Source organism: Urocitellus parryii, chromosome 9 (genome assembly GCF_045843805.1).
Source record: "Urocitellus parryii isolate mUroPar1 chromosome 9, mUroPar1.hap1, whole genome shotgun sequence".
NCBI classification, from domain to species: Eukaryota; Metazoa; Chordata; class Mammalia; order Rodentia; family Sciuridae; genus Urocitellus; species Urocitellus parryii.
The window spans coordinates 88,897,831-88,925,449 of NC_135539.1; the positions used below are offsets into that span (position 1 = coordinate 88,897,831).

The 27,619-nt window shown below is 39.8% G+C and overlaps 1 protein-coding gene across 1 annotated transcript in view; it reads right to left on the bottom strand.

The window, feature by feature from the left end:
- Window positions 1-27,619, bottom strand: part of Pld5 (phospholipase D family member 5) — a 398,582-nt gene that overhangs the window by 69,446 nt on the left and 301,517 nt on the right. The window lies entirely within an intron of this gene.

Here is a 27,619-nt window from a genome sequence, read left to right on the forward strand (position 1 = left end):
TGCCACGGTTCAGCCTGTGTTTCAACTTCCACTGTCCAACTAAAGCCAAAGTAGAACACTTCTCATTTATCACAACTCCATAAGTCCTAAAGCAATGTACCTGCATTGCTCTTATCTACAAGGTCCATCACTGTGTCCTAGAGAGAAATGAAGCTTGTAAAATGGAAACTTCTTCATGAACCTATTCTAAGGCCATCTTTTTCCTCCTAGGTCCTGTTCTATTACTATTCTGGTGTTGAATTTCCCAGACTATTTTCAAGCATAGGTTTTCAAGAAAGACAAGATGGTGTCATTCCAATGATTCTCTGTGTTTAGTGAGCAGGATATTCTCATTTTGCTGCCAGCTCTAAATGCATTAATTAACACTCAAATCATAATGTAATTTCCACAGAATTACAAGTTGCTGCCATGTTGCAGAATCGGTCATTATAAAATGAAACAGAAACAACGGCTGACTTAAGAAAATCGGATTCTATCCAGGAGCCGCTGACCTCTCCACATGTGTAGAGAGACACATACGTTTTACAATTCTGAAAAATGTCTTTCTTTGAGTCTTTAACATTCTACTCTGGTGCAAATATACTTTGCTGTGGGACTGAAAAAAAGTGGAGACATTGTCAGAGCCCAGGAATTACTTGGGGACATGCAGACTGTTGCTGAGGGGAGCATCAGGAGAGATCTCAGTAAAATGTCCCATTATTGTCTGTGAGAAAGTAGACAGAGGACATGAGGAGGGCCTGGGGGCGTAGTCAGCACCTGGGTGGGCAGTAACAGGATGCCCTGTCTGCAGGGAACTAAAAATATTAAAACTGACAAAAAGCTCAATTTCTTCACTTTGTACAAGCAATCTGAAACCAAGTCAGTGATTAAATAATCTTCCTTGACAGGATGAAGTCTTGATGTTCCCACCCTTGAACCTCACAAGAAGCCAAGGCCCACACTATGCAGACAGGGAGTGAGTGCTGGGTCCTGTTTACCTTCTTTGAATCTATCTGTGCCTGTGCTGTCCTGGACCAGGTTTCTACCCTGAAGTTCTTGTACACAGTGAAGGTAGAATGTGTGCATGAGAGGGTGTGCATATACAGATATGTGTGTGTGAGGAGAGAGAGAGAGAGAGAGAGAGAGAGAGAGAGAGAGAGAGAGAGAGAGAAAGAACAGTTTATAGTTAACCCAGGATCTCCTTTTAACATTTTAAATATCATCACATATTCGGGGCATGCTCACTAAAATCTCAAAAGCTTTCAAACTTTTAGTTTGAATTATTTAAACTTTGGGTAATGGTGAGGCAGGATGGTAAGTGGGATGCATACAGCCCTTGGCATCAAACTGACCTGGGTTGGATCCTGACTCTGCCACTGACCACTGACTGTGCTTCGTCTTGTAAGGTGTGACTCTTTCTGCCTATCTTGCTAAGAGTTGGAAGGGGGTCAGAGGAAATATGTATAAAATATCTAATATAAGGCCTAAGACAAGGAGGTACTCAGCAAATGGTAGTATTGCATACTAAGCAAAAGTTCTTACTATAAGTGATTCCCATAGCTTTACACACACACACACACACACACACACACACACACACTGCACACACATGCTATGGGTATTTATTTATTCATTTCACATGAAATAGAGTTTATTTTGACATATTTATGCAAACATGGAGTATATCTTATTCTAATTAGGATCCCAATCTTGTGGTTGTATGGTTTGGATATGAGGTATTCCCCAAAAGCTTGGGTGTGAGAAACTGTGACAATGTTCAGAGGTGAAATGATTAGAATATGAGAGCTGTCACCTGATGAGTAGATTACCCCACTTGAGTGGGTTAACTGGATGGTAACCATAGGCAGGTAGGATATGGCTAGATGAAGTAATCCACTCGAGGCGTGCCTTTGGGGTTTCTTTTCCCACATTTTTTCATTGGTGCATTATAATTGTACTTAATGATGAGATTTATTAAGTATTCACACATGCACACAATATAATTCGACCAATATCATACTCTGACCTTTGGGATTATTTTTTTTGTTGTTGTTCCTGGTTAGCAAGGAGCTCTCTCTGCTCCCTGGCCCTGTCATGAGCTGAGAAGCTTTGATCTGCAGGGCCCTTCCCCATGTTATGCTGCCTCACCTTGGACCCAGAGCAAGGAGTCTGTGGATCCAGTCTTCTGAAGCCATGAGCCCCAAATAAACTTTCCCTCCTCTAAGTTGTTCTTGTCAGGTATTTTGGTCATAGTAATGCAAAAGCTAATTCAAACACTATATTTACACACACACACACACACACACACACACACATAAGTTTCAAATATTTGTATGCATTTGCATGTGTGTGTGTGTGTGTGTGTGTGTGTGTGTGTTTAAAGGCCTGGTGAGTTTCCATTCCCTTCCCTGTGACATAAATGAAGATAAATGCAAGACCCACTATATGCAAGATGCTTTTTTGAGGCAGTAGTTCAACTGCCTCCCCTTTGCATAGTTGTTCCCAGAAGGCTAGGAAACCTGTGTTCTGGGAATTAATAATGACTTCTCCTCCAGTGGCATGTAACCTATAGCTTCTCCATCCTGCAGGTTAAACTCAACATGTTGAACTTTCTGATAGGTATCCCTGGAACTCCAGAGGAATTTATTGAAGTTCCCCAAGGTATAAGTCTTAAGTATTTATGGAAAATTATTGACTTAATAATCTGAGATTTCATCTATCTATCTACCTATCTACCTACCTACCTACCTACCTACCTACCTATATCATTGCCAGGGCTTCTTCCTCTCTCTCTCTGTACTCCATAATTACATGGCATCCTCTTTAGTACCAACCAGTACCATCTAAAGGAAAGGAATGGTTAGGTTTTAATTTATTTTACCTTAAACTGGATAGGTAACAACAATCAAAAGAAAGCTGAATAAGGATGTAATGCACATTACTTGAATCCCTAACTTGAGTATTAATTTTTTAAACAAAATTTGTAAACTTTCCTAAAGAGTAAAGCCAGAGACAAACCGTAGTATGCTTTTTTGTACTATATAGTTTAAGTGTTTTATTAATACATTGTTCCTTGTTAAATTTTTTTTTATGTCATTAAATGGCCATGTAGACTAGTTGAGCTAGCTGACTCTAAGGCAGGGGTTCTCAATCTTAATTAGATCATAGTACCCTTAATGTCTCCATAATTGTTTTATAGCACCTGTAAGCCAAAATTAATACTCAGGTTTGCTTTATTAAGAAGTTTGGTCCAAATGACCTTATTTATATCCTAACAACTTTGTACCTGTTGGAGAAAAAAAATGAACACACAATAGAAAAAAAATTCCCATTCCTAAATAATCATAATTCCTTTGTAGCGGGAGGCTGCACCTGTTGTGCACTGCACAATTCCTCAAACCTTGGAATCAAATTGGACCCTGCCTCATTTACTGTTCTACTGTTATGTTTTAGATATTAGGCGTCCTCCAAAGCTTATTTATGTGTGAGACAATGCAAGAAGGTGTAGTTATGAGAGCCTTAACTCAATCAGTGCGTTAATCCCTGAATGGTGACTGAAGTCAGGTAGGATGTGGCTAGAGGAGGTGGGTCAAAGGAATTATGACTTTGGGGTCTGGCCAGTAGAGTCTGTCTCTTTTGCTTCCTGATGTGATGTCAGGAGCCGATTTCCTCCATCAAACCCTTCTGCCATGATGTTCTGCATTACCACAAGCTCCGAGGAATACAGCCGGCCTTCCATGGACTGAGACTTCTGAAACCATGAGCTCCCCAATAAACTTTTCTTCCTTTAGTTGTTCTTGTCAGGTCTCTTGGTCACAGCAGCAAAAAAAGCTGTCTAAAACATTCTCAGGTTGTTGCTCAACACCCGCTTTTTATTAAGGCAATCACCAAAATCTTAGCTTCACAAAAACACTGAAATGATGGATGACTTCAACACAGTAGCTTCTGCAGTGACCAGAGAAACAAATTTTGCTGTGCTGGCTTTGGAAATTTTAAATATCCTTCAGCACCTCTGTGAGTTTTCTGCAGTGTCCCAGGGTGACTTCGTCCATAGTTTGGGAAATACATTTCTCAATGATCTTTGGATTCTGAGAAGTTAAAATTCAAAGGATTTTTTCACCTTAAAGCCTGAAACTCCCATTTCCAGTAGTGGGACTCAAGACCCACTGCGCTATCAGAGAAAAACAAGTAAGAAAAAGAGTTGGCCTCTGTATGGAGGATCAGAGAGCATTTTGAATATTTTGCTATTTTTCCTAGGGGATGGGAGGAATTGATTCTTGAGATAAAGGGCAATCAATCGATGCCATCCAAGAGTCAAACCTTGCAGTGGGCCACCAGAACTTTCCTACCAAGTCCGGGGACTCCCCCCCCCCATTTTCCCCCTTTTCTTCTCCACCTCCCAGAAGCCTTTTTAAGCAAATAGCTCGACTGACATCACATTGAATGAAACAATGATTGAAGACCTGCCCATTGGTCCCTTAATACAGAACTGCCAGTCTGTTTATGTCATTTGGAATCCATCCAGGATAGACACACATTTGTCACAGTGTCTTCCTGGAATGAGTGAGGCTATATCCAAACTGGCCTCATATATATATATATTTAATTATATATAATTAAAGCCGACCAACCCCACACTGCTACCATAATGAATGACACTCATTTGCCAAATGCAGTGGGAACCTACTACAGGCCTGAGAACTAAAGACAGGAAGGGAGAGAGAGAGACGGGGTAAAAACAATTTCCAACGCATCTGACTGGAAACTTCTAAAATGAAATTATTTTATGCATGCATTGTTGGGGAGAATTATGAACAGGGATATTAAGAAAACAGAATAATTTTTTTTTTCATAATTTTGATTTGGGAGTAAGAGGGGAGAAGTAATTGTAGCTATTTTCAAGATGGCCACAAACAAAATTGTTATGTTTTCTTATAAGACATCATCACCAATCTAGCCCGGAGCATAAAGATATTATAGAAGAGAAACTGTTTATTTGTCAGAGAATCATAATCATGATCCCCTCGAGGGTCTCTTAACTCCCTAAATAGAACTTTAATGGGTCTCTCTTTTCATTTTCTAAAGTAAGTTGTATTGGCTGTGTCACTGAAATGAAGTGAGAAGAATAAGTTTGATAATTTTGGTGTTTTCAAGTTGGTATTTTATATTTTAACTTCAGAGTCTTTTTTTTTCTTTATTTCTTTTTTGAAAAGAATGAAAAAGCTTCTCAGCTTGGGGTGCTGACAGCATTCCAGGAGACCCTAGACCCCTGTGGCTTCCTGATGACCACAGTGGAGCCAGCATCTGTCTGCAGGACTCAGAGCGATTACCCATAAATAGGTGCTTGGCGACAGTCCCAATTCATTACCCACATCCTAACCCAGAGTGTGCAGGAGACAGCAATATAATCAGTTTCTTGGCAATTATCATGCAGTGGATAATTCAAGTATCTGATAAAACATCAATTCAACTTTCATATATTGGTTGGTTATGGACGGTGGTCAAGGTACTATTTCACATTTAGTAAGGGAGGTATTTAAAAAAAATAATGTGCAGTCACTGGCCCTTATTAGGGGAAGCTGAGAAATGACAAACTATATAAATGACTAAAATAAAAGATAAAATAGAGGCAATATGAGAAAGATATAGTCTTTCATGACTTTTCAGAAAAAAAAGAGAACTAGTTTTTGAAAATTTCCTTCCATATTTCCTCATTTAATTTTATATACTTTTTATAAAAACTCCATAAAGTAATATAATCACCATTTTACAGATGGAGAGAGGTTTTTCAGATTATATAATTTAGTCATGGTCACACAAGCAATTTAAACTCATGTTTTTTTTCCTACTCTAAAATCTATCCTCTTTTTGCATGCTACTTGAGGCAAACAAATCAACAAACATAATCACACACTTGTTAAAATTAATGCTTTAAGAAGCAGATGAAATGTGAAATAAAATATGATGAATGGGTATTTTTTCTTAAAAATTTCAACTTAAAAATTATTTTTCTATTTTTTCATTCATGTAAAAGTAACATGTATTTTATTCTAGTATCATCAGAGATTAAAAACAACCCTTTAAATTAATCCCCCAAGCATATATACTATGGCAAACACTGCCAGTTGGTTTACTCAACATGTACTCACAACCTCTTTTCTAAGTTAGAGATGGACAGGAGCCTTGAGAGGTGAAAGCAGTGACCGAGGTGGGCCTCCCTGCCCAAAGAAAGAGCCAAGAGCTTAGAGAAAGAAATTTCTTTGTCCTCTGCTCATCTGACTAATTGCTTCCGAGAATGTGGATTTTCAGCCACTGTGTGACCATGATACAAATAAAATGAGGATAAAGACAGACAGACAGAAAGACTCTGAGGTCTTCGATGGTGTCATTGAGCCAATATGTCAGCTTAGCACTGTCTCCTCATTAATTTTTCTTGCATAAAACCACTCAATACTGATCTATTTAGTCAATATCGTTGTTGCTATTTGAAGCCAAACATGTTCCTCACTTATATATACACTATTAATTTTATGACATATATACCCACAGGGATAACCTTCTGCATACAATTTTGAAACTTGCTTTTTTCATTAAATATTTCTTGAAGGCATAATATTTAATGAATGCCTACATGGTCTTTCATTAAGTAACTGTAGCATAATTTATTTTACTATTCATCTGTTAGATTTGTGGGTTGTTCCCTTTTCTTTCCTTTTTAGATCTTAGAAATAAACTTTGCCACATGTTTCACTATTTACATCTTCGATAATGTAAAGAGTGGAAATGTCACCTGCCATAGAATAGGGAAAAGCATTCCATATAAGAGAAGCATGGACACAAACAGGGATGAGAACTAGGAATCTTGCCCAGGAATAATTAATAATATTGGCTGGTGGAAGGGACCACAGAAGTTACAGTTAGAAAAATGGATGGGAGTGAGTTGAGAGCTTGGAATGTCAGGTAAGAAGAGTCACTGGGGATTTCTGAGTGCTGGATGGGTGCAATAATTTAGGAATATTAATCAAGTGAGTGCAATTCAAGATTGATGATAACAGAGAGGGACTAGGAACAGGAAGATGTCATGTGGGGCTAATCAGTCCCAGGGCAGACTACTAAGGGCACTCTCCAGCATACTCATATACGGGAAGGTGACTCTATTGTGGGATGTATAGGAGGAGAGAAAAGTTAAAGGTGGCCACAGTTTTGACACAAAATAGCTAAAGAACAGCGAGTCAATGTACAGAAATAGTGCTGATAATGAGGCAAGGAGTTGTTAGGGTAGGAGAAAAGGAGAAATTGCATCCATGTTTAGTTATTTTTAACTCAGAGATCAGGTGCAGTGTCAGAAGGTGAAAATTTGTGTCTGCAAATTGAACTGAGATTTGTGAAAGAATTTGAGTCTAGAAATACTTGATGTATACAGCACCATTGGCATAAAGAATTGAAACTGAGGCATTGGTGTGATGATCCAGGGAACACGGAAGGAAAAGTGAAGCCTAAACATTCTAACCTGGAGAGCAGCTGCAGATAAGAGGATGCAGTACATAGCTGGGTGGTCCCAGAGGGTGAGGACTGATGGAAGTCTGCAGCATGTAATGGCTCTAAGCGAACTGTGGATTACTGGGTGAACGGTTTCTAGCTATTTCAATTTGGGGTTGTAGAATACTCCATAATTCAGGCACACTGAGGCTGCCAGTTTGAATTTTAAGGTGTTGTAAAATTTTGCTACTATTTTGCAACTCTCAAATATATACAGATGCTGAATGTAGAACATAACCAAATAGAGATATACTGGCTGATTGTCAAATAAAAGAGAAATGTCCTTTCTAATCAAAAGTATCAGTTTGGTACGATGCATCAAAAGGCATTCTACTTTCATGTATAACTAGTTAGAACAAATAATTTTTTTTTTTTTTTTTTTACAAAAAGAAAAAGAAGTTACAATAAAAAGAAGTATCAGTTTGGAGAGAGAGAGCGGGGAAAAGAGAGGTGGACTAGTGTGATGTAATCTGTGGTGAGCAGACAGTGAAGGAAAGGGGATGTGGTGATAGAATTTTAGAATTCTCTCCAGTCTAGGTGGAACATTCATCAGTTAGTTAACAAGCACTAATTGAGCACCTTCACCTGTCACTGTTCCAGGCACTTTAGGCTATGGTATTAACAAGTAAGAGAAAATCACTCAAGCAGTTGAAGTGTAGAGGAGGAAGAACTAAAGTTAGCTATTTTCTAGATGGCCATGAGCAAAATTCAGTTTTATTTTCAAAGACAAGAAAAATGATAAAAAGACAGCACCACAACTTGCCTGGGGCATAGAAATATTACAGAAGGGAGACTGTCAGAGCATCATACTCACGATCCCCTCAACGGTCTTTTCATTCCCCTAATTAGAACTTTAAAGGGCCTCTCTTTTCATTTTCTCACTTAAGTTACACGGGCTATGTCACTGAACTAAAGGGACAAAAATAAGCTCCTTCTTCCAGAGGAGGAAAACAAGCAATAAACAGCTGTGGAAGATAATTTCATGTGCAGACACATGCTGGGGAGATAAAATCGGTAAAGTGGCAGAGAGGGACAGCTGGGCAGCTGGAGAGCTTAGGAGGCTGCTCTGATCAGGCTGCACGGAGCACACGGGATGAATGACGGAATATATGGGATAGGAATTATGCTAGCAGAGGCAATGGCAGAGGCTAGGCCCTGATAGGATCAAGGAGCAGAGGGCAGCCAGTGTCCTGGGGATATCATAGATGAGAAGAAAAGAGGAGGAGGTTGAGGTCAAATACACAGCTAGGGTCCCACATCTCAGGGATGGGGTGTTTTGTGCAAATTCAACTCAAAGCTCAAATGCACAGGAAGCCCTTCCCAGCTTGATCTCCTTGGGCAGTGTCAGGCATTTTGCTGTTCACTTTGTATTTCTATCCCAGGATTCTTGGGCAGGAAGGCACTCCTCGCCAACAGAACCATGATCTAGTCATCTCTGGGCTAGTGGCAGCACAGTGTTCTGCACATCTTGTTCATTCAATCTGTATCCACGGAGGGGACACTTTCAGCTATTTATTTAAAAAATTTAAAAGACAAAAGATGGCTGTCGATGGATGTTTGTTGTTACAGCGCCCAGAGGAAGCGTTAGTACGAGGAGGAAGTCAAACATCAACTGTTCAAGAGCTTAGAAACAAGACAATTGTGAACTTTGTACTCTTTGGGGGTTTCCGTGGGGTTTAATCAGAGGCAAATCTGTGAAGTGCTTTTGGATCAGGCTTCACGTGTAATCTGTGAACTGACAAAGGAGGTGGAAAGGGAACAAGTGACATTATGGATGGGGAATTGTGCAGGGCCAGAGACCGGAATAGGTTGTACTAGCAATAATGAAATTAGCCCAGCGGAGGTTTCCTCCTAAGGGCTTTAATTAGTAACCAAGGACTAGGGAAGATTTCCTAAGGCTAACTGAACCGTGTCAACTTTCTCCTTGGAGGAACTAACCTCACTTGCTTATTTATTTATTTATTTATTTATTTATTTATTTATTTATTGTTGGTCGTTCAAAACATTACATAGTTTTTAATACATCATATTTCACAATTTGATTCAAGTGGGTTATGAACTCCCAATTATACCCCATATACAGATTGCTGAATCACATCAGTTACCCTTCCATTGATTGACAAATTGCCTTTCTAGTGTCTGATGTATTCTGCTGTGTTCAAGCCAAAGTTAATCAAAAGGGACAAAGAAGGACACTTCATACTGCTCAAGGGAACCATACACCAACAAGACATAACAATCATAAATATATATGCCCCAAATAATGGTGCAGCTGTGTTCATCAAGCATACTCACTTGCTTTTTTTACAGTTAGTTTTAGGAATCTAAAAGGTAGTTTATTTACACATTTGAGAAAGTTCAAAGATTTCCTTCCTTCCTTCCTTCCTTCCTTCCTTCCTTCCTTCCTTCCTTCCTTCCTTCCTTCATGAAATAGCTGTGAGAAAAGGACCAAACCCAGATAAGAGCAGGAGAAAAGGGGAGAGAGAGGACCGGCAGGACAGATTAGGAAAGCATGAGAAAGAGAGAATGCAGCCTGGAATGAGGGTTTCAAAAAAGAAAAGAGGCCCCAGTGGTAGTGAACGCACTGAGTTATGTGTGAGGCTCTGGGTTGAATCCCAGTACCACAACGTGAGATGGGGCTGGGGGCTGGAAGGGAAAGAAGGAGATGCAGATAGAGTGAGTAGGGGAGGAGGGAATGACACAGTGAGGAGAAATGGAGGAAGGAAGAGTGTAGGCGAGGGATGATGGAGTCAAAGTGGAAAAGAAGCAGCCCACCTGCCAATACCTTCATAGAAAGATCTGGAAGGGCATGAGCACTGCCAACCAGGCAGCCAGCAGGGGAGCAAGTGGCAAGGCTGAGCCACTCACTGGGTGCCAGCTGCCTCCCATCTGGAGTGAAGCACAGACTTTGTGTTCACACAAATCTCACCTCTTGGCTCCAAGTCTCTTATGTTTTATTTTTTGGTAATGGAGGTTGAACTCAAAGGTGCTCTACATTGAATTACATCCCTAGTCCTTTTTAGTTTTTGTTTTAGACAGGGTAAATTGTTGAGGCTGGTCCAGAATTTTCGATTCTCCTGCCTCAGCCTCTGGAGTCACGGAAGGATAGACACACACCACCGTACCCTGTTCCTAGCCTCTATTTTTAACTGCCTTGCTGACATTGTCTTTTGGGTTCCTTGTAGGTATCTTAAAATAAATATGTTCAAACTTGTCTCCACCACCTACTTTCCTCGTCTGAACAGAGGACATCACTATGGCCCTTGGCTCCCCCTAGCCCAAGTGGGCAGTTTTAGCAGGTCCTTGGAACACTGCCTCCAAGGGGGGGGCTGCAAACCCACTCTCTCCCCACTTGCCAGCAAGGCTTTTCTCACAGGCACCCCACATTCCCTTCCTTGGCCCTGGGCAGAGGCCACAGTGATCTTTTCATGTAAGTCAGATGCTCCTGTACTCTGGCTCTAACCCTTTGCTGTATTTACAATAAATGCTCCAGGGGGGAGAAATAACACAGGTAGATTCTTTCTGTGTCTGGGCAGCATTTTTTTTTTTGAGGAAAAAGTTCCTTCAAAATGTAGGAAAAAGTTCATAAGAAACTAGGAAGCGTTACCTGCAGCTCTTCAATGGGCTCCCTGAAGTACTGAAGAGGCTGAAGTCCTGCAGTAGGGAGGAGGGGATGAGCCGCAGGCCACGGAAGTCAAGAAGTCAGAAGAGGGACCGCTTGGGGTCTTTCCCTGTCCCTCATACCTGTTACATGTTTTTTTTTTTAAATTTTTTAATTTGTTCCTTTTAGTTGTACACGATAGTAGAAAGTATTTTGACATACTGTACATACATGGAGTATAACTTCCCATTCTTGTGGTTGTATATAGTGTGGAGTTACACTGGTTGTGTACTCATATGTTACATAGGAGAGTTATGTCGGATTCATTCTGCTCTCTTTCCTATTCCCACCCATCCTCTTTTCCCTTCATTCCCTCTCTGTCTAATCCAATGAACTTCTATCCCTTCCCCGCCCCCGCCCTTATTGTATTAGCATTCACATATGTGAAAGAACATTCAGCCTTTGGTTTTTTGGTATTGGCTTATTTCACTTAGCATGACAGTCTCCAGTTCCATCCATTTACTGGCAAATGCCATAATTTGGTTCTTCCTTATGGCTGAGTCCATTGTGTATAGGTACCACATTTTCTTTATCCATCCATCTGTTGAAGGGCACCTCGGTTGGTTCTATAGCTTAGCTATTGTGAATTGAGCTGCTATAAACATTGATGTGGCTGTATCACTGTAGTAGTATGCTGATTCTAAGTCCTTTGGGTATATATCAAAGAGTGAGATAACTGGGTCAAATGGTGGTTCCATTTCAAGATTTCTGAGGAATCTCCATACTGCTTTCCATAGTGGTTGCACCAATTTGCAGTCTGATCAGCAATGTATGAATGTATCCTTTTCCCCACATCCTCACCAACATTTGTTGTTACTTGTATTCTTGATAATTGCCAAGAATTATCAAGAATTATATTATTATGGAGTGAGATGTAATCTCAGTGTAGTTTTGATTTTCATTTCTCTAATTGCTAGAGATGGTGAACATTTTTTTCATATATTTTTGACCATCCATATTTCTTCTTCTGTGAAGTATTGATTGGGTTATGTGTTTTTTTTTGGTGTTAAGGTTTTTGAGTTCTTTATATATCCTGGAGATTAATGCGGTATCTGAGGTGCAGGTGATATTTTCTCCTATTCTATAGGCTCTCTGTTCACTTTCTTGATTGTTTCCTTTGTTATGAAGAAGCTCTTTAGTTTGATACCATCCCACTTACGGATTCTTGATTTTACTTCTTGCACTTTAGGAGTCTTGTTGAGGAATTCAGTTCCTAAACCAACATGACATAGATTTGGGCCTACTTTTTCTTCTATTAGGCACAGGGTCTCTGGTCTAAAGCCTAGGTCCTTGATCCACTTTGAGTTGAGTTTTGTGTAGGGTGAGAGGGGTTTAATTTCATTTTGCTACATATGGATTTCCAGTTTTCCCAGCACCATTTGTTGAAGAGGCTATCTTTTCCCCAATGTATGTTTTTGGTGCCTTTGTCTAGTATGAGATAACTGTATTTATGTGAGTTTGTCTCTGTGTCTTTCATTGTGTACCATTGGGCCTCGTGTCTGTTTTGGTGCCAATACCATGCCATTTTTGTTATGATAGCTCTATAGTATAACTTAAGGTCTGTTATTGTGATGCCTCCTGCTTCACTTTTCTTGCTAAGGATTGCTTTTGGCTATTCTGGGTCCCTTATTTTTCCAAATGAACTTCATGACTGCTTTTTCTATTTCTCTGAAGAATGTCATTGGAATTTTAATTGGAATTGCATTAAATCTGTATAATGGTATTGCATTAAATCTGTATAATGGGAAAGAAAAACAATTGTACCATAAGTAGAGAAAATATGCTCCTATTTTAAAATACACATATGTATAAATATAAATATACAAAAGAGCATACAGAAAATACATACATATTACTTTACTTATATATATTTATACATATGTATTAATTCATATCTGTGTATAAATACAGAGATATTAAAGAATATACATAAAATGTTTTTGTAAAATAAAAAAAATCTGTATAATGCTTTGGTAGTATGGCCATTTTGACAATATCAATTCTGCCCATCCAAGAACATGGGAAATCTTTCCTTCTTCTAAGGTCTTCTTCAATTTCTTTCTTTTGTGTTCTGTAGTTTTCACTGTAGAGGTCTTTCATCTCTTTTGTTATATTGATTGCCAAATATTTTTTTTGAGGCTATTGTGGATGAGATAGTTGTTTTTATTATTATTAGTATTATTATTTATCAGTTCCTGGTTAGAACAAACTAGGAAAGTTATCTAGGCCTACTGTAAGTCATTTTTTCTTACTGGAACCCCATCCATGTTCCCATCTCCTTGCTCTTTCATAGTTGATCATTTTCATCTTTTAGGTCTCAGCAATACATCCTCAGAGAGATCTCCAACCACTGCAGGTAAAATTGATCCCTGTCCAACTTTACCTCCCACTATCCTTTATCATAACACCTGTGTACTCCTTACTTGGCACTAATTAGATTTTTAGTTCATTTATTTAGTTTATTTATTTATTTAGAAAATTTATTTCTTGATTTGTTTTTTAATTTGACTTTCACTTCACTGATGGCAGGGCTATATTTTTTATTAATCAATTTTTATCTCCAATGTCTGACATGGTCTAAATAAAATGAATAAGTAAATCAGTTAAAGAAATATAGAAAGAAGTAGAAATAATCTTCTACTTTTCTCTTCTGGAAATCCTCATGTTATTTATAGTTAGATCTGGAATGTTCCCCAAAGGCCCCTGTGTTAACGATTTGTTCCCTGCGTGGTGCTGTTTGGAGGCATGTAACCTTTAGGAGTTGGGGCCTAGTGGGAGGTCTTCAGGTATCTAGGAGAGTGCTCTTCAAAAGAATAGTGGGACCCCCAGTCTCTCCCTCTTCCTCTCTTTCATTTCCTGGCCATGAGGTAAGTGAGTCTGCTCCACTGCATACTCCTACCATGACCTGAGACCTCTCCACAGGACCAAAAGCAACAAGACCAACCAATCATGGACAGAAACCTCCAAAATTGTGAGCTACAATAAACTCTTCCTCTAAAGTTGGTTATGTTAGGTATCTGTTATACTAATGGAAAGCTGACTGTCATATTCTTAAAATATTACATCATTTGGGGGAAGTTTGAGAATTCCAAGGTGGCCTTTATAGCTGGGTTCCTAAGATGGTGAGAGAAAAGTCAAGGGGTGAGTAGCTGCTGGGAGAGAGAAAAAAATCTACCGGGAAGCTCAAGCACAGCAGAGCAGTCTCTCCATCAAGGGCTCACTTTGCAAATAGCACACAGCTGGGGGCTGCTGACAGACTGACTGCTGGGAGTGGGACTGAAGGAGGCATTTCCTCATTGTTCATTCCTTGTGGACCATGTTCGATAGCTGGAAGCAATAAATCCTTACTCTAAGGGCCTTTCATTATGGTGTCAGCTGTGGGGGGAACATCAGGTTCATTTGTTATGGAGACCAGAATTTAGCAACTTAGTACCATGTCTTTGGTTCAACCATTTAGAATCTGAATCTCAGTCCCATATCTGTGCCTCCAGGGTAATTATAAGGGCTCCGGTTGCCTCCACAGGCTGAGGGAGGAGCAGACAAATTAATGTGAAAGAAAGAATTTTAGAAACTAACTGTGGACAACTTACAGGGAGGATTATCCTTCCAAAGTTTTCATGGGATATTTGCTGTAAAAGCATTTCACCTACTGAGGAGCTAACAAGCTGTGAAACTACTTAGAAAAATTATGTAATTGCTTGAATAGTGAACCAAAAACAGCTCCTCTATCCATCCCTAGTGAGTTCTGGCCTGAAAGATACAAAGCTACCTTCTCCATGGGCAGACTAGACATGGCAACAGCAGAGTGGACCACAGGTGCTTTTGTCTACCTTATGTCCCTGATCAAGAGGGTGGCCCTAGAAACATCTGATCCCAAAGATAAGGCTTCTCACATTTCTATTCTCTGATGGGATGGGCACTGAATGCTCGCAAGTTGCTAAGTGTAGACTGTCATCATTATTCTGGAGCCTCAAAGAACATAGGTTCTAGAACTTGGATCAATGTATCCAAGATCTGGGTGGCCAACTTGGGATTAACATTGAGGAAGATGTTTCTCATTAAAAAGAGAAATTCAGGAGTAAACTGCTCAGGCAGACGTGAGCTTCCATGTCACTTGACATGTACCAGCAGAGTGTGGTTACTGGTGAGGCCTGCTGTCCAGGGGAGCTCTGCATAAGCAGGCAAAGGGGAGACCTCCCCCAAATGAATTTATTTATTTTTTTCTTAGAAAATGTTCCCAGCCCTTACCTGTCCTTTATTCTCTCCTGTTTTGGTGCTTATGTTTGAACCCATGAACCACGTCTCCTCTTTAGCAATCTTTCTCCTGTTTTTCTTGGTAGTCGATGTAAAACACCAAATGACACCAAAGAAGCTGACAATGACAATGAAAAATAACTTGAAAATAAAAATATTTAAGGCTGCCTTAAATATGTATTTTCCATCTGTTTGAGATACAATCTCCAAGACTGTCTGGCAGTCAATTTCAGAGTGAGAGAAGGATCCAGGGCTGCTTTTCAACCACCTCTAGACCTATGTGTTGTCTCTGCTTTTCATAGAGGATTCCAACTGGGACTGCTATCCACTAGGGGGACTACAGAGACTCAGAAAAATCTGCCATTATTTCCTTCCCCTAGAAAAATGCCTCTGAGATGATCACTAAATGTACAATAAAGGGAGAAACATTGAGCTTGTTGTAAGTCCTACCTTTTACTCAAGGATTAAGTTTAGAAACAGATAAAGGTTCAAAGGTAAGATGATACCCATGTAACTCAAAGATGGTTGAAACCCACAGGATTAAGATAAGGGGGACAAGAGAGAAAAGGGGAAATGGAAATTTGTTTTCTATGAGGAGAAGAGGCAGAGGAAATAAATGAGAAACAGACAGACTTTAAGGTAGAAAATAACATGATTTCAGCTATTTTTTAATGTTATCTGTTTGACAAAAGCCAAAAAGGTTACCTAGATGGAAGCAAGTGGAATGAAAGTTCATTTGACTGCCACATTTAAAAACTAATAGCCAAAAGCCAAATAAAACCTTTGAATTTTTATTAAGAAATGTATCAGAAAAATTCTGTTAAAAAAGAATTCAAGGTAAAATCATTGTAAGGACACCTGTGGGACCTTGTCCTTACTGACCACTGTTAGTCACATATAGAGGTCAGGAGCAGCGCCATGTGGGGGAATGCATGATCTTTTTTTTTTTTTAATCTTTTTGCAACTGATACTCAGTAGGTCAAAGCCTGGGTCAGCTCTACAGGGTGCGTTAGTAAGCTTCCTATTAGTGTGACAAAATACCTGAGATATTCAATTTAAAAGGAAAAAATTATTTTAGTTCATGGTTTCATTCTATGGCCAAGTGGCCCCATTGCTTTTGGTTCTGTGGCAAGGAAGAGAGTGTCTGCTCATTTCATGGCAAGTGGGAAGCAAAAGAGAGAGAGGAAGGGACTGGGGTCCCAGTGTCCACTTTGAGGGCACTCCCCCACTGGCCTAACTTCATCCCACTGGTCATCACCTCTCATAGGTTTCACCATCTTCTAATAGTGCCACAGGCTGGAGAGCAGACCTTCAACACTGGGGCATTTGGAGGCCATTTATCCAAACAATAACCCAGAGGTACTAATTATTTAGGAGCTCAGGAGACTTGAAAGAACTTTAATAATGAATTCCTACCTACAGAATCAATATTCTAAAATTTCTCTTTGGCGAGTATAGTTCTATTATGGTCTGACAACATGCACACACACACACACACACACACACACTTGTACACACATATACACGTACATGCATATATGCATACTAAATATTTATAATGCTATACATAATTAATGTACTGAATTAAAATGAAATGAACTTTCAAATATAACTGTTTAAGTATATATGTTTGCTGTGTGTTTACAAAGGAATGCACTCAAGCAATGTGATCTTTCTAGAGTGGAAAGTGAAGGCTCTCCTCCTCCCTGTCTCTGTCTCCTACTTTGGTGGTGATTACCGTTCTTATGGTTTAGATCTGGAATGTTCCCCAAAGGTTTATATGTTGAAGACTTGGTTCCCAGAGCAGCAGTGTTCAGAGGTGGGGCTTTTGAGACGTGATTGCATCATGAGGGCTCTAACCTTATCAATGTACTAATCCATTGATGGATTCATAGCTGAATGGTGGTGGTGGAAAATAGAGGAGGTGGTATCTAGTTGAAGGGAGTGGGTCCTTGGGGGTATGCCCTTGGGGACTACATCTTATCCTTGACCTCTTCCTCTCTGCGTCTCTTTTTTGGCTTCCTGGCTGCCCTGGGTTTTTCAGCTTTTTACCACCATGCCCTTGTGCCAAGATACCCTGCCTCACCTCAGGCTGAAGGCAATGGACCCAGCCCACCATGGCCTGAGACTTTGAAACCCTGAGCCCAAATCCATCTTTCCTCCTGAGAAAGGCCTTTTGTCACAATGACAAAAGGCTCACGAACACAACCACGATCACTTTGGTATATATTTTTCCGTGACTGTTTGCATACATGCACATATGTATGCCTCTAACAAAGTCATCACACTGTTAACAGAAGTGAAATGAGTTATACCCCTACACGGAGAAAGCCTATGGGCTAATGCTGATTCATGAAACTCTGTGCCTCGGAGTCTGCAGCATCTTTCAGGAGATGTGAGATGGCCAGGAACCTAAAGTTGACACCACGGAATCAGTAAGCTGTGGGTGGCTTGGCTAACCCTTCCTCATACATAGCCACCGACATAGTTCAGGAGCTCTACCCCACCCTGTTCCATTTCTTCCATGGATTCCTAAGTGGTTTCCTTATCCCAGTCTCAGTCCTTACCATTAAATTTCACCATAGCTGTCCATTTTCTAACTAGACCCTTTCAAATGTGTTCCATGATCCATAGGCTGTCTTTGTTTTTCTGAGGCGCCAGACTCTGTCTTACCTCTCCACTTGTGACTGACATTGCATGCTGCAGTCACCCAGGCTACTGACGGCCTTCTCTCTGAACCAGCCAAACTTTGCTCTGTCTCTCTGCAAAGGAGAAAACCTTTCTTCACTCTGCTCCTCTCCACCTAGTCTTCAAGCTCAGGAATCCTCTCATCTAAGGAACCATTCCTTACCCTCTTGTGGGCTGAGCTAACTACACAGTCATCACACTTCATTATAAATATTTGTTCACTTGTTTATTTTCTTAGTATCACGTGACTCTTTCAGGAAAATTAATGGGCCTCTGCCCATTGTACCTCTAGCACTTTCAATAGAGCCTGGTACAAAATAGATGCTAAACAAACCCTTGCTGAATGAATTAATAAATGAACAGATAAAAATAACAGGGAATAATAGTGGCACGGAAGTGACAGCTGTTTGTAGCAGGCCAAGTGTGTTTTAGAGATGCTCCTTGCTGAAGCCTCTTGGCAGACAGATTATGAATATTTGACTTTTGACACAAATTTTGACTTTGTCTACAAATTTGGAAATAAAAATAAATTTACATTGGTGCCATGTGTAAATGGCATGGAACGCTTTCTTTTTTTTTGTTCCAGTTTTCAATGTTCTGAACCTCTTACAGAAACAGACAACCTGACTCTTGTAGTAGTGGCTCCCCCAAATGGCCAGTCCTTCCCACTGAAACTAACTTGTTTACCTGCTCTAAAACTCATTTTTTTAAAGTAAAAATCTAGAGCTCTAAAGTTTGTGTATTAAGTTAAACACACACACACACACACACACACACACAATTTCCTAATGAGAGAGAAGAGAGATATTTGGCCTCTGAACAGAGAGATGTGCAGTAAAAATCCAAATTTTGAAAACTCATTAGAAAGGGTAAGTATCTTGTCCTTATCTATTTTAAATTGATGATGTGTTGAAGGGATAATACTTAAGATACACTAGATCACATAAAATATTCTAAAGTTAATCTCACCTAACCCAAGGCCTCAGGCATGCTAAGCAGTGGCCCTACCACTAAGCTATAACAGGCTCTTCTTTTTGCATTTATATGTGGCTACTAGAAAAAAGGTTAAATTCTGTACTGAGTCTCAATCCTTCCCAAAGCTGTGTGCTGTGTTGGAGAGGATTACCTTCTCCAATAGAGGAGGACTGGTCTTTGGTCAAGGGTATAGGATCTAATTCCTAGGTCCTTGATCCCCCAAAGAAATAGACCAGAGACCCAGAGGAAAAAGTAGGCCCAAATCTTTATCACATCAGATTAGGCCCCTACTTCCTTAATAATACTGCTAAAGTGCAAGAAATAAAATCAAGAATCAATAAATGGGATGGATTAAAACTAAAAAGCTTCTTCTCAGCAAAAGAAACAATCAATGAGGTGAAGAGAGAGCCTACATTTTGGGAGCAAATGTTTACCACACACATGTCAGATAGATCACTAATCTCCAGGATATATAAAAAACTCAAAAAACTTAACACCAAACAAACAAACAAACAATCCAATCAATAAATAGGCCAAAGAGCTGAACAGACACTTCTCAGAAGAAAATATACAATTGATCAACAAATATACGAAAAAGTGTTCAACATCTCTAGTAATTAGAGAAATGCAAATCAAAACTATTCTAAGATTTCATCTCATGCCAGTCAGAATGGCAGTTATCAAGACTACAAGCAACAATTAGTGTTGGTGAGGATGTGGGGGAAAAGGCACATTCATACACTGCTGGTAGGACTGAAAATTAGTACAACCAATCTGGAAAGCAGTCTGGAGATTCCTTAGAAAACTTGGAATGGAACTACCATTTGACCCAGCTATCCAACTCCTCAGTTTATACCCAAAGGACTTAAAATCAGCATACCATAATGATGCAGCCACATCAATGTTTACAGCAGCTCAGTTCACAATAGCAAAACTGTGGAACCAACTTAGATGCCCTTCTATAGATGAGTGGATAAAGAAACTGTGGTATATGTACACAATGGAATATTACTCAGCATTATAAGAGTAAAATTAAGGCATTTGCAGGCAAATGGATGGAGTTGGAGAATATCATGCTAAATGAAGTAAGCCAATTCCGAAAAAGCAGAGTCTAAATGTTCTCTCTGATAAGTGGATCCATAATGAGTGGGGGCATGGGGAAAGTGGAGGAACTATGATTGGGCAAAGGGGAGGGAGGGATAGGGACAGGAAGGGTCAGGAAAGAAGAAATGAGATGCACATCGTTACCCTAGGTATATGTGTGACTGCATGTATGATGCAACGCTACATAGTGTACAACCAGAGAAATGAAAAGTTGTGCTGCAGTTGTGTACAATGAATCAATGCATTCTGCTGTCATATATACCTAATTAGTGTAAATAAATAAATAAATTTAAAAAGGATATATGAGTAGCTACGTTCCCCTGCTAGAACTTCCAAACAAGCTCTCAAAGTACTATATGTTCTAATCACCCATTTGGCCAATTATTAAGAGCAACAGTATAGTCTAGGCAAAATATGTTGCATTGCCTTCATCAGAAGTTTGAGTTCAAGTCCTAACTGTGATGTTAACTGATGGAATCACTTCAGGACTTTTTCAATTAGCCTCTTGGAGACTGTCTCCTGATCTGTACATTATAGAGACAATCCTGGGTGTCTCATATGGCTGCTGTGAAAACTGAATGAATCAGTGTTCATGGGAGAAGTCTAGAAAGTAGAAAGCTCTTACTCAAAACTATAAATCTATTAACATTGTAATTCTGTGTTTGGTTTATCTTAATCTTGCTTTATGGGGCTGGGGTTGTAGCTCAATGGTAGAGGGTGTTAATCCTAGCACCAAAAAAAAAAAAAAAAAAAAAAAACCTCTATTATGTGGCATGATTTATTCCATAGGATTCGGAGGCTGAAATTCAGACCCACCATTTCTAGAATAAACATATCTAGCACCATAGGCAGTTCAGAAGGGGAAGGGTATTTTTAGATAGTTCTTAAGGTCTGAATATGGTACATTCAGCTTTGATGAAATCAACATGAATTAACTTAGTAGCCTGTGGGTGTGAGTTAAGAAGACCATGTTGAAACAGTGCAAGGCAACAGAGTTAATTTTCCAAACACAGTTTGCTGAGAAAAATTAAAGCTTCAGAAAAGGTTTTTAAATATATGACAGAATTGGTGTTGGTGAATTCAACAGTAAAGGACGGAAGTGGCAGCTAATTATAATAATAGATGCTTGAGCTTGTCACACTTGAAATATGCAGAATGATGTATGGGAGTCAAGGCAGTATTCTTGCAAGTCACTGTTAACAAGAACATACAATCCAATTTTTTTCCAATTAAAATATGAAAGCCAGAAAGTGGGAAAATGGGGCCATAAAATTCACCTAAGGGAATCTTTGTTAATACAGTTGTTAAAATAAATGCATTTCCTAGGTCGGACTGAGCCCTCAAAGAAACTCTGTTTCAACATTTTTTAATAAACTTTTGTTGAAAGAAACAAAATCTTTATTCATGTATACAACAAGCTTTTGCAGTTGGAATTTTACCTAAGTATTATTTTAAAAAAACAAATAGAATCAGAAGCAAACACAACCCTGCATGGTTTAAAGCCCACTTTTCCCTGCATTGTTTTTATCATAACATTTTCTCAACCAGGTGTGAGGGCAATGTTATTAAATTGGTGTGGACCAGCTTTAGGGAAAGGCCACAGACCCAACATAAAGAATGAGTGCATTTGGCCATATGCCACTCTTGTACTGTGATCTCCTAAGTTGAAATAGGCAGAGAGGTCCTAGATCCTTCCTGACATGTGCTAGCAGGTTGTGAAGAATACTGCTGTTGATGGTAGTGCATCTGTTGAGCTTACAATGTGTAAGCTTTGATTAAGAAACTACAGCCCTTCAATAGATGAATGAATAAATAAACTGTAGTATATATATATACACAATGGAATATTACTCAGCCTTAAAGAAGAATGAAATTATGACATTTTCTGGAAAATGGATGGAGCTGGAGCATATCACACTAAGCAAAGTAAGCCAATTCCATAAAACCAAAGGTCAAATGTTTTCTCTGATAAGTGGTTGCTGATCCGTAATGGGTGGGAGGCAAGGAAAGAATGGAGGTACTTTGGATTGGGCAGAGGGGAGGAAAGGGATGTATGGGTGGGAGAGATGGTGGAACGACATAATCACCCTATGTATGCGTATGATTGCACTAATGGTGTGACTCTGCATTGTGTACAACCAGAGAAATGAAAAGTTGTGCTCCATTTGTGTAATAAATAAATAAATAAATAAATAGTTAAAAAAAAGAAATTACAGTTACTTTAACTCTGTGCATCTTTTCCTACCCTCAAGAATACAACCCAGTCAAACTGAACCATTTCTAGTACTCAACAGTCCCTCCATTGAATGCCAAAGAACTATCATGAGTCTGGCCTGTTCAATATCGACAGCTTTGTTGTGTGGACAAATTGTTGTTTGCATTGTTGCATATCCTTTCTCCTGTGATTTCCAGTTTTTAATTCTAGTTACCATATATGCTAGACTTTTGTTGAAAGAAACAAAATCTTTATTCATGTAAACAACATGAATAAAGTAGGTGCTGGAATTTCATGTAATTAACGGGAGACATCCTGTCTGGATTCTCACTATGGGCTTCCAGACATCTAGTAGGGATTCTAAAGCCAGCTTGTGGGGAGGCAGGGAGTGAGAGTGGGGGTTTTAAGAGAAGGACACTGTTATATCCAGAGACTGAATAAACAAATAGTCAGACCATAAATAAAAATAGAATTCTGACCCACAACCTGCAGCAACCAGCCGTGAAAACCAACCTAACATCTATAGCAAATATTCCAGGGAGCCAAACAATACCACTTGAAGCAATCAGCCCAAATGGCCAGGACTTGATTAATAATGACCAGTTTACTTCATTTTTGCCCCTGCTTCTAATTTAGAACCAACCAGAGAAAACCAAATATGTTCCCTAGCCAATCAAAGAGGAATGTTCTGCTTCTTTATCTAGAGCACATGCAAACTCTCCATCCAGAACCTACTCTTGTCTTTTTTCCCAGCATGAAGCTTTCATACTTCCCTGCTTTCTTTTGTTAGAGTAGGCAGCTACAGAGTCAAGCAAGATAGGTTATGAAAGGAAATTCAGGTTCTGCCCCCGGGTGGCACCCACCTGGCCAATTGCACCGTCTTCTTGAGTTAGGCGAGCTCCCTGTCAATCTGGAAAAAACAGCTATCGTCTCTGCTGGAAAAATTTCCAACATGGCAAAATTGGCCCAGGTGTGCTAAGCCATGGTGGGAAATCACAGTCATCACCAAAATACATAATACACGAGGGAGCAGATTCCCAGTCCAGATAGAAGCTCTTTCCACGTGCAAAATCTCAGGCTCTTTCTTCCCTTGAAGGGAGTGTATTCTGCACACTTTGGAGTATACTCTCATTTCACTGAGTAAACTCTTTATGCTTTTTATGACTGTGTCTATGGATTGAAATTTTGGGAAGAATCAAGAAACTCACTGCTGTGTAACATTGATTGTTTCTTGTTGTGGTGATGTTTTATTTTTGTGTGTGTGTTTGTGTTGTTGTTTTGTGTGTGTGTGTTAGTTTTTTGAAGTAGGGTCTTCCTATGTTGCTCAGCCTAGTCTCCAACTCTGGGCTTAAGGGATTCCCACTATTTAGCTTCCTGAGAAGATTGGAACACAGGAACATGCCATCATTCCAGGCTCAAAAGTGTTTGGATTTTGCAGGCAAGTGCTCCACCACTGAGCTGTGCCTCTAGGCTCCCTCTGCCTGCCTCTGAGTCTCTGCCACACTCAGGTGGTGGTGGCTCATTCTCATTTGCATAGTCTTCATTTATTTCCACAGTCCTGTTCAATTTCCTCTTATAAGAATTGGTCTGAAACTCACTGAAATCCTATGCCTTGTTTTTAAAACACGAAGGTTTTAGCTTTGTTTCCCAGATTTGTGTCACTTAGAAATTTGGTTAATACTCATCCAGGTATCAGCACTGATAATATCCTCTAACATCAAGTGTTAGATGTAGAATTTATTCTATATCTATGAGATGTAGAATATTACTGTGACAAGACCTTAAAGATTTCCCTTCAGAAGGTCATGGCCATTAGCCCATGCCCCTTGGGTGCTACTGCCTACCTTACTGTACTGTTAACTGGGACAGGGTTTGTGAACAAACCTAGAGAGATTTATGAAATCTTTACCAAAGACAATAAACAAGCACTATACTTCTGGCCTCCTCCTGTTTATTGACCTAGGCAATTTATCAAGTTTCCTTGTCTTCAGCTCAATGGCCACAGTTTATTGATCAGGAACCATGCTGCAGGTATGGTGCCAGGTGCAGTTTAGAATCCCGTTTGGTCTCACTAACAATTGCATGAGGTCATTATTTATTTATTATTATTTTTTTTTTTGCATGAGCTCATTATTATTAGTCTAGTTGTAGAGATGAACAAATGGAAACCCAAGGAGGTGAAATAACTTGCTTGGGTTATATAAAAACAAAATTTCAATTCCGACTCCAAACACTGTTACACTGCTGTCAAATAGCAAGCTTAGTAATGGCCAACAAAAGCAAGGAGACTGGCAAAACAGCAAATCTAGGTTCAGACTCTGTTTTCAAAAGTATGGTGCCTGTCTGAGTAGAAGCAAAGTTCTCAATGGGGAGGCTATTTTTGAAGAATCATACTTGAATTATGCACATTATATATTTTTTTTTAAGAGAGAGGGAGAGAGAAAGAGAGAGAGAGAGAGAGAGAGAGAGAGAGAGAGAGAGAGAGAGAGAATTTTTTTAAATATTTTATTTTTTTTTAGTTATCGGCAGACACAACATCCTAGTCTGTATGTGGTGCTGAGGATGGAACCCGGGCCGCACGCATGCCAGGCGAGCTCGCTACTGATGAGCCACATCCCCAGCCCCTGCACATTATATTTTAAGAGGGACATTTGTTGGTTTGTTTGCAGTACTGGGTTTCAACCCTGCCACTGAGCTACCCACCAATTTTTTAATTTTTTTATTTTGATACAGGATCTCAGCTAAGTTGTTCAGTCTTGTCTCAAATTTGTGATCCTTTTACTTTAACCTCTCCAGAGTAGCAGAAATCTTGTGCCACCATGGCCAGATTTAAAAGAGACTTTTACCAAATGGCTTACATCAAGGGGGGGGGGAGTGACTAGGATAGAGCCTTTGAGACATGTCCCATGAAGATATCATAGGCTACCGTGTCATGTAGAACATATTCAGGAAGTTGAGGTTGGAGGGAGACATGAAGGAATACTTCAGAAAAAAAATGAATTGCCCTTGGGAATAACCCAAATCTCTAAATCTCATTTTAGGAAGGGCAAATGGAGAGGTCAAGCAATTCTGTTATTACTGCATATAATTGTATAAATTGAGACTATATCAGAAAACTGTCTTTGTAAGGATGTTTCTCATGGGAGACCAGGAAAAAGAATATCCTATTTATGCTTCTTTCAAGCAATATTATTTGCCAAACTGTCACTTTAAAATTGTAGAAAATATGCATAATCTTGTTTATAAAAATGCAGTTTGTTAATACATATATTATAGGAAAAACAGGGACTTCCACCTCCTCATTTATTTAAAAATGCATATGCAAACAAAAAAATGACCTTCCCGAGAAAGCGCAGGTAATCTTTTAAATCAGTGGGGAGAATTAATCATTTGTTTTCCCTCATTACAGCTTCCTAAGGAATATTAATTATTCTCTTGCTGTATTTGCAGTTGAATTACTTTTGCTTCATTTTCATTCCTGTTCTGATGACTAGTTGTGTCACCCATGCACCACTTCCCTAGGAGCTGAAGCATGTCTTTTGAAACTCATAAATTCTGAGAAAAACATCAGCTCAGGGTTAGTGTTGAACAGCCGTGACAGCATGGGTGACCTCCTGCCTACTGCCATGCACACTGGCTCTTGAGAACTCCCACTTGTTCCTTTTTCTTTTGATTAAAAGAAAAGAGGACAAGAAGATAGGATGGAAGACGCTTTAAGTCATGGTGCCCTTTCTCATGATTAATGTCAGGTTACAACCTCAGCCGCAACGGAGACCTGAAAGAAGTGACGATGCTTGGCGAGGCAGAGGGACTGTGACTCGTATCATGGCCTGACCACCAAATGAGTACTGTCAGAGAAGGCTGTGATGAAATCAGTAGCTCTTGGTTCAAAGGCCGATCATACTTGAGCTGGTAGATGAGAAGCATCCACACTAGCCAGTCTCTTTGCTGCTTCTCTAACAACCCGCGGGACATGGGAACTACCCCTTCTGTTGGATTTCTATGTTTTCTTTGGACAGTGTGGTCCTTTTCCGAGTCACCCAGCCCCAGATGCTGGAAACACTGTCACTGCCTCTTCTGGCTCCTTTGACTACTATGACGCAGCATTTACAGGACTCTCCCTTCAGATCTTTAGTTTCTCCAGAAAAAAAAAAAAAAAAAAAAACAGAACAAATGGGAGGTCCAATCATCCCTCAGTCTCCCTGGAGGATTGATTCCAAAACCCTGGGGGTCTCGGGGTGCCACACTCTGTAGATACTCAAGTCCCTTATATAAAATGCCATAATATCTGCATATCTGTAATCCATGCACACCCTATGGAAATAGGAATTTGGAGTTAGAGAGAGAGAAGTCTCAAAAGAGAAGCACCCCTGAACCAATGGAATGCAGGAAACTCCCATGAACCTTTGAAACTCAAAAGAAGCAACTCATGGGCCACCCAGCCCATGTCCTTAGCCCAGGAGGTTGGCCCTCCTTAGGGGCTCACCTGAAAAAAGCAACATGGTATAGTGTGTATTACCTATTATCATGTGTATTACCAGGGAAAATTGGCTCAAAATCTTGAACTCCACCCTGACTCCTCTTTTAGTCCAACTCCCTCTATAACTATGAACACCCCAAACCAATGGGCTGCTGTCTCTCTTGAAAATGGCCTGCATTCTCCTTTGAATATGTTCTCCTTCCTTTCCTAAATAAATCTCTGTGCTACTATTGATATAATTCTTTTCCAACACTGTTGTAAAGGACCTTCCTTGTCCTGAGTTGAGTTCCCCTCTTCCCTGTGAATACCTCAGGACTCTATCCTGGAAATATCCCTTCTCCAGTGACACTACAGTACAGTATAAGTCATTTCTAGTTCATGTACACTCGTGTACTATAAATCTTATGTAAGCAGTTGTTATACTGTATAATTTGGAAAATAAGAAAAAATTCGGTATGGGATCAATACAGATGTGTGTGTGTATTTTTTTTTTTTTAATGAATATTCTTGATGTGAGGTTGGTTGAATGGTGGATGGGTAAACCCCTGTGGCGACTGAAGGCAGACTGGATACAGAGTAAGTTACCTGGCAGCCCCTTACCCCTGGACCCCACCCGAGTGTTCCCATCTGGGAACTGGGTGATGTTGTGTAAATAAGCAGACTTCAAGGAATACTTGATCCACGGAATCAATCACGGAAAGCATTTCATGGTCAGTCAGGTTGG